This window comes from Hippopotamus amphibius, chromosome 8, assembly GCF_030028045.1.
Source record: "Hippopotamus amphibius kiboko isolate mHipAmp2 chromosome 8, mHipAmp2.hap2, whole genome shotgun sequence".
Taxonomy (NCBI): Eukaryota; Metazoa; Chordata; class Mammalia; order Artiodactyla; family Hippopotamidae; genus Hippopotamus; species Hippopotamus amphibius.
Genome location: NC_080193.1, coordinates 22,929,714 through 22,938,251, shown reverse-complemented (window position 1 = coordinate 22,938,251; position 8,538 = coordinate 22,929,714). Strand labels below are relative to the sequence as shown.

Here is an 8,538-nt window from a genome sequence, read left to right as displayed (position 1 = left end):
GCCCGCACACAGCAACAAAGACCCAACACAGCCAAAAAAACAAAAAGTACTGACTTCAAAAACTAATAACTTAAAACTGCCACACACGAAACAAATGGTCCACAAACCATCCTCCTTTCCTTCTGAAGGTTTTACAATGCACTGTTATCATTAACCAGGGTTTACAGGTTAGACTTAAATGGCCAATTGAGACAAACAGTTCTGAGACTGTTCTTCCATCACTGATTAGGACTGGGGTGACAGGTACTGGGGATAATATTCATTTAGCCTTCTGAGCTTTCTGGGCAGACATGGTGACCTTGCCAGCTCCAGCTGCCTTCCTATTTTTTAATTTATTTAATTTTTTGGCTGCATTGGGTCTTCGCTGCTGCACACAGGCTTTCTCTAGTTTCAGCAAGTGGGGGCTACTCTTTGTTGCTGTGCTCTGACTTCTCACTGCAGTGGCTTCTCTTGTTGCGGAGCACCAGCTCTAGGCACGTGGGCTTCCGTAGTTGTGGTGCGTGGGCTCAACAGTTGTGGCGCATGGGCTTCGTTGCCCTGCGGCATACAGGATGTTCCTCGCCCAGGGATCAAACTCGTGTCCCCTGCACTGGCAGGTGAATTCGTAACCACTGTGCCACCAGGGAAGTCCCTCCAGCTGCCTTCTTGTCCACTGCTTTGATGACATTTACAGCAACCATCTGTCTTATGTCACAAACAGCAAAACAGCCCAGATGAGGACAGTCAGAGAAGCTCTCAACACACACGGGCTTGCCAGGAACCAGGTCAACAATGGCAGCATCCCCAGATTTTAAGAATTTGGGGCCATCTTCCAGCTCTCTCCCAGAATGACGATCAACCTCCTTTAGCTCAGCAAACTTGGAAGTGATGTGAGCTGTGTGACAGTCCAGCACAGGTGCACATCCAGCACTGATTTGGCCTGGATGGTTCAAGATAATCACTTGAGCTGTGAAGCCAGCTGCTTCCATTGGTGGCTCATTCTTGCTGTCACCAGCCACATGGCCATGGCAAACACCTTTGACAGATGCATTCTTGACACTGAAGCCCACGTTATCCCCAGGAAGGGCTCCACTCAAAGCTTCATGGTGCATTGCAACAGACTTCATTTCAGTTGTTTGCACCTTCAGGAGCAAAGGTGATCACCATGCCAGGTTTGAGAACACCAGTCTCCTCTCGACCCACAGGGGCAGTACCAATACCTCCAATTTTGTCGACGTCCCGGAGGGCCAAACACAAGGGCTTGTCAGTTTGGCCAGCTGATGGCAGGATGCAATCCAGAGCTTCAAGCAGCGTGTTCCACTGGCATTGCCATCTTTACAGGTGACTTTCCCTCCCTTGAACCAGGGCTTGTTAGCACTTGGCTTCCAGAAAATTGGCACCAATGCTACGGTGTCGGGGTTGTAGCCAATTTTCTGAATACAGGTGATGACTTTAACAATTTCCTCGTATCCCTTCTGGCTGGAGGGTGGCTCAGTGGAATCCATTTTGTTCACTCCAACAATTAGTTGTTTCACATGCAGAGGGTAAACCAGAAGGGCATGTTCACGGGTCTGCCCGTTCTTGGAGATACCTGCTTTGAATTCACCAACCAACACCAGCAGCGACAAACAGGATCGCACAGTCGGGCTGCGATGTTCCTGGAATCATGTTTTTGATGATGTCTCTGTATCCTGGGGCATCGATGATGGTCACATAGCACTTGCTGGTCTCGAATTTCCACAGGGAGACATCAATGGTGATACCAAGCTCAAGTTCAGCTTTCAGTTTGTCCAAAACTGACATATACTTGAAGGACCTCTATGCCATCTCGGCAGCCTCCTTCTCGAACTTTCCAATCTTGTTGACCTCACCACATTTGTAGATCAGATGGTCTGCAGTGGTAGACTTCCCCAAATCTACGTATCCAATGACAACGATGTTGGTGTGGGTCTCCTCCTTCCCCATTTTTTGCTTAGGTTTAGTGGTGGTTTTCACGACACCTGTGTCCTGGCGGCAAAGCCGTTGTGAAAAAGGTGTGCCTATAATCTTACGTATAACCAAAACATTATCAGTAGAGATGGTATCCTTAATACGTTTTGTTATTGAAAAGGTCGAAGTTTATTTTTCAATTCTGTTTCTTGTTTGATATATTTTCTACCTATATTCTTTTTTTTTTTCTTTTCCACTTGTTAGAATTCTTCATCTATTAAAGACATCAGCCAAAGGTTTATACTCCATGCCATATTTGAAAACACATAAAATTCCATCTTAACACAGATTTCGTATTTAACCACATGGACCTAGTATTTCTTACACTGATGTTCTCCTCGTTGTAAATCCTCCACAGTTTGAAATATATGACATTCCACTCCCAAACACAAGTGCGCTATTTGAGATCTGGGCCATCTGCATACAATCGGGGATGTTCTTATTCACATATGATCTTGCTGCTTGCACAGGGTGAATCTATCATGTCTCAATGATAAGAAAAAACAAGATGAGAAGCATAAAAACAGAGCACTAGGAAAGTACAAAGTCAGCTTACAGTCTTGCTTCTGCCATGAAATGACTCAAGGTTCTTTATCTTGAAATTACCGCGGGCATCCTGATGACCATGGCACACAGACATTCCCAGGCTATGATGCTCTTCACAGAACAGCTGTTACCAAGCTAATGTCTGGGATACATTCTCCCATCAGGGCTTCTCCATCTGAGTTGGGGAGGGGGGGTCCAGCTCTCTCTTTCTCTGCCTCCTTATACTTTTGTGTCCTTGGTTAATATCTCTGACTCCCCATGTGATTTTGCAAGACCTGGTCCAAATGTTCTAACCTCACAGGCTCAGTTCAGCTCATGTATTAACTATCCAGCCCATGCCCATAGGAATCCACTCTTTATCTTTAGCTGAAATGCTTCCCAAACTTTACCCCAGTCTTTCTCCCAAAGAGGAGACTGGAATAGCATTGCATCACTAATTTCTATTTATTTCATAGTCTTGGTTTTGGTGCATGACGTCACTAGCATGAGAGGGAACTCTTTTCACTGGGGCCCCTCCAAAGAGATGTTTTCCTTCCAGCCGAGACATCTACATTCACCAGATTGAACTCCAATTGTAACCGAAAGTGGAGTCTAGCTGCTCGCCACTGAAAAACCAATAAAGAGGCAAGGTTGGTAGAAAGGAAAGTGTGCTTTATTTCAGGTTCTGGCAAACGGTGCGGGGGGGGGGGGGGGAGGAGAGGGTATGCTCCTGTCCAAAGGCAAACTCCCTCCACCCCCCCCACCACCACTGACAATCAGTACCCAAAAGCTTTTATAGGGTGAGGGAGGGGGATACAGGCAGAAACAGCACAGGCAGCTCTGACAGTCATCTTGAAATTGGTCATCGGTGGTCAGACCAGCGTCATCTTGATTGCTTTAAGTACAGTTAGTCTTCAGTTCCAGGGTCGGTTTGTTCCCATTTCTTTGAGGCCAGTTCTTGGAATTGTGGCAGCTTCTGTCATGGCTACAGCCTGGTCATCACGTGGTTAACTTCTCCCACCTGGTGGGGGTTTCAGTATCTACAAGACAGCTCACAGGACATGGCTCAGAATATTATCTAGAGCCCTTGAGGAGGAACTAAAGGTCATTGACTTTGCTTGATAACTAAACTATTATTGTTTGGTCTCCTTTGACTATTTTCCTTTGTTTCTGCATTTTCTCATTCCTCTGATTAAACTTATTCTTTGGCTAAAGTTTTTCCACAGACAAAAGGCAGGCAGAGGACACGGGGGACAAGGACCACAGGGTCCTGCTCCATTTCACAATTACTTATTTGAATCACTTAATTTTTGTCATTAGGAGAATTTAGCTTCTGCACAGCTGCCTCTTCACTCCCTTGCTGGTGAATATGTGAATTTTCCTTCTGCACCATTTAATTGTAGTTTCTCTTTTGATTTTTCAGAAGGTGCCAAATTCCATTTAACTTTGTTACAAGTCTTTGTAACAATTTGAAACACATACGTGGAAGTTGAGCAGGGGAACACAAGTTAATTTCAGAAAAAGGGTGACTCTATTCAGCTTTTTCTTCTCTCCTCACCCCCTTTTTTTCCTGCAAGCTTTTATACATGCATTCTTACAGTCTGGCTTAGAAGCAAGTTAAAATGATTTTAATGTACAAACAAAATGGATAAAGGGTAAAATCTCCATTTGAATATACTATGTTCTGGATGAAAAAAGCAGGAGTAAAAATTGATGTGCAATTTTTTTAAAAAAGTATTACTAACCAGATATTGCCCTCTAAAAATAGTGATATAATTCAATCTATGTAAAATTATACAGTTTCCTATCCTGTAGTACCACATCCTAGCACCCTTGAAGCTCTTTAAACAAATTTATCATTTACTAATAACTCAATGTAGATTATATCGCATCTTCACAGAAATAGATTTTCCTTCTGGTCAATACTGCCCAGCTTCACACACTGTCATTTCTCCACCTCATATTTTAGCACCATCCAATTAAATGGGGTGGTAGGCATAGGTCTGAAGAACTCAGATCAAGCTCTGATCACATAAGTGTCCCAGAATTTTTATTATTTCTTTCCCTACCGTGCTCTTTCATACTTTCATGCCTCTGCTTACACAAATCTCTCTTGGAACATCTGTCCCATATTTTTTGCCAGGAATCCTTATGACCCAATGGGGCATCACCCCTTCATGAAGCTTCCCCTCTACCCCAAGCTGCACTAATTACTCCTCCACCAAGCCCCACCCTATCCATTATTTATTTATGTATTTATATTTTGGCTGCCTTTGGTCTACGTGCAGCAGGCAGATTTTCTCTAGTTGCAGCGAGCTACAACTCTTTGTTGTGGTGAGCAGGTTTCTCATTGCGGTTGCTTCTCTTGTTGCAGAGCGTGGGCTCTAGGTGCTTCAGTAGTTGTGGCACTCAGGCTCAGTAGTTGTGGCACACGGGCTTACTTGCTCCCTGGCACGTGCGAATCTTCCCAGACCGGGATGGAACCCATGTCCCCTGCAATGGCAGGCGGATTCTTAACCACTGCACCACCAGGGAAGTCCCCGCCATGCCTTCTATCAAGGTCTACTGTACGCATCTCATTATATAGTTTCTGTTTTCGTTTCTCACTTAAGACAGAATCTCCTTGAGGAAAGGGAATGGGTGTCCCTTAGTCCTGAATTCTCAGTTTCTACCACACTCCATAGCACATAACAAAATGTTTGCCATAAACTGAAGGGATTAGTTAAGATCATTTTTAAAAGTGCTTTCAGCTCTGATATTTTATTCTATACCTATTGGGTAAATGGTCAAAGAAGGACCCATTATTCTCAATTTAAGATGTGTGAAACGTCAGACTTAGGGCTCCAGCTCTGTTCACAGTAGAGTCAGTAAAAATTTCTTATGATTTATGGAATCTGCTTAGCCCATGTGAACATAATTCATCACTCCAAGCCCAGGGAGCTCCAGCCCTCTGTCAGATTTGGAAATCGTGCCCCTGTGAACAGACAAAGGCTATTTTCGAGTCTGGTAGCTAACACTTCTGTCACCTCTACAGTAGCCTCTGGCTGAAGCAGAGAAATTTTACTCCTGGATGGTGTTGACTGAAAAAAGAGGCATTCCTGAATCTGCTGTCGTGGGTTTGGGAAAAGGCACTGGGAGAAGGCATTCTGGAAGAGTCGGGGTGTTTATCACTAGAACCACACACACTCTGAAATCTCAGAGGCTTGAAATTGTAGGGGTTGACTCCTCATGCACATGTAATGTGGTTCTGGAATCTTCTCTCTTGTATCTGCAACTACTGCAAGTGGTCCACCAGGTCCTCGCAGCAAGGGAAAGGGTGATAAATGGAGGAAACACTGGCTTTTAAGTACCTGTTCTCAGAAGCTATATACATTACTTGCACTCCCAGAACAAGTCACCAGTCCCAGTTTAGCTGCAAGAAAAGCGAGGAAAGATGTATAAGGAGGCACGTTGATATACATAAGGTACTCTCTGTTTCTTCCATGTGTTCCCAGATATTCGAGATCTATCAAAGTCATCCTAACAGGTCATTTGGAATAAACCCCATGTTCAAAGAAAAATTCCCCTATCAGTTTTGTGTGTTCTAGAATCCAGAGTCTGGGAACTTAAATTTCCCTTCACTATACAGTGGCTTCTGGCTTCAAGCATAGAAATTCTTGGACTTGGAAGCTGTTATATTATGTTAATGACTTTGGGCACAGGAAAACAATAGGATGCTTGTGTGAGAAAACAAGACTCAGAGACTTCCCTGGTGGTCCAGTGGTTAAGACTCCGAGCTCCCAATGCAGGAGGCATGGGTTTGATCCTTCATGGGTTTGATTCCTGGCCGTGGAACTAACATCCTCCATGCCCCACAGCACAGCCAAAACATAAAAATAAAAATAAAATATCAGAAATTTATTTACAAAAAAAGAAAACAAGATTCAGATGGAGCTGGTGGTGGACCAACTTTATCCTCTCGGTTACCTCGTTTCAGTTCTGTTGCCTGGATGTAGTGTCCTAATAAGCTTTTAATGACTGTTCCCCCTGATACCTGGGGGTGAGTCGCTCTGCCCACTGCCATCATTTCCTAGAAGACAAATCAATTAAGCCCCAGGGCTTCCTGACCTTGGCTTGTTTTCGGCCTTATCCTGACAACACGTGTTTCATTAGCACACTTGGAAAGGCCTCACCCCAATTTGTTTCTCCAGATGTTTTCCTCATCGTATGTCAAATAAGATACATTCTCCCTTCAAACAGCCCGACAGTTTAATGCTAGAGGCTGGGAAGCCGTTTTTGGATATTAATGACTCCTTCTAGGGGAAACTTATTGCTGAATTTCCCAGGTGTCTGTAAATCCGTGATCCTTAGTGACTCCAGTGTTTGCCACGGGTAGCTCTCTGGGGTCTGGTGCATGTGCTACTTTAGCATCAGTTGGTGGTACTTGCTCACAACACTTATCCCTGTAGCATTGGTCTAAGGCAGCAGTCCCCAACCTTTTCGGCACCAGGGACCGGTTTCATGGAAGGCAATTTTTCCACGGACCCGGGTGGCCGTGGGGGTAGGGGTAGTCCTGGTGGTAATGTGAGTGATGGGGAGTGATGGGGAATGGCAGATGAAGCTTCAATCTCTGGACCACCGCTCACCTCCTGCTGTGCGGCCCGGTTCCTAACAGGCCTTGGACAGGTACCCATTGGGGATGCCTAGTTTAATGAAGATTTTCCATTTCACACACTGTTTTTGCATTTTTGATTGGGATTCTCCTCTCAGACACATTGGCTCTTCTCGACCATTAATTATTATTATTATCCAACACCATCATAGTTATTTTGCTGCACACATTGTTCTGGCTTCAAACATTTTGAGTTCCTTCAAGTTGGTTCCTGTAATCTTTCCATGTATTTCTGTTCCATTTGAGAACTTCCTCGCACCTTCCTTGACCCATGAGATGCCCCAGGTTCATCCAGTAATTCTTCTGCCTCAGCCCTGGAGTCAGCAATTTTTTCCCCAAGAGCCCTGATTTCTATTATGAAAGAATGGTATTAGAAACCAAGATCTGGGTACTAGGTAGTCTCAGTGTTACTGGGGTGTCACTGCCTCTAAGTCCTCTCAGAGGCCAGAGCTAGGAAATACATGTGTGCATACCAACCGTGTGTGTGTGTGTGTGTGTGTGTGTGTGTGTGTGTGTGTGTGTGTAGGACTTGATACTACTACCTGATTCCAATCCAATGCCACAGGATTTACTCCAGCCTTTTCTATTTCCATATATGTACCTTTTTTTTTCCCCAACATTAAGAAATCTGGCTCTGGGACTTTCTAGGTGGTACAGTGGTTAAGAATCTGCCTTCCAATGCAGGGGACACAGGTTTGATCCCTGCTCCAGGAAGATCCCACATGTCACAGAGCAACTAAGTCCGTGCACCACAGCTATTGAGCCTGCGCTCTAGAGCATGTGAGCCACAACTATTGAGCCCATGTGCCACAACTACTGAAGCCGGAGCACCTAGAGCCCGTGCTCCAGAAGAAGAGAAGCCACCGATGAGGAGCCCTCGCATCACAATGAAGAGTAGCCCTGCTCACTGCAACTAGAGAAAGCCTGTGTGCAGCAACAAAGACCCAACGCAGCCAATAAATAAATACATTTATTTATTTAAAAAAAAAAAGAAATCTGGCTGTGCAATATATTTATGTATTTGTTCAATCCTAGAAAACATAAAAAAGTTTAAAAGGTACTTTCATAATAGCTAGTCTATACCTCTGTTAAAAAAAAAAAAAACTAAAATTTCATTTCAAAATGCATGTATTATATTGTATTTCACAGACACCAAGAATGCAGGGTCCTTGTAAACCTGTAAAATATTTTCTAAATTCCCTTTTTTTTTCTCCTCGGTCTCTCCTTCCACACAAGGAAGGCTGCTGTGGTTCCTCTGTCACCCTAACTCCTTGAAAACATTCTTGTCTGCTCTAGCCCACATGTTTCTTGTTTTTCTCTCTTGTCTTCTTATTTCCAGCTACAAATCTCAAAGCAGCCAACTGGTCAAGCTGATCCTTTTGGAGGGAGAGGGT

General features: G+C 44.2%; 1 pseudogene; it reads right to left on the bottom strand.

Annotated features, from left to right (window-relative positions):
* Positions 1-259: 259 nt before the first annotated feature.
* On the bottom strand, positions 260-1,944 carry LOC130858715 (elongation factor 1-alpha 1-like; annotated as a pseudogene).
* Positions 1,945-8,538: the final 6,594 nt, after the last annotated feature.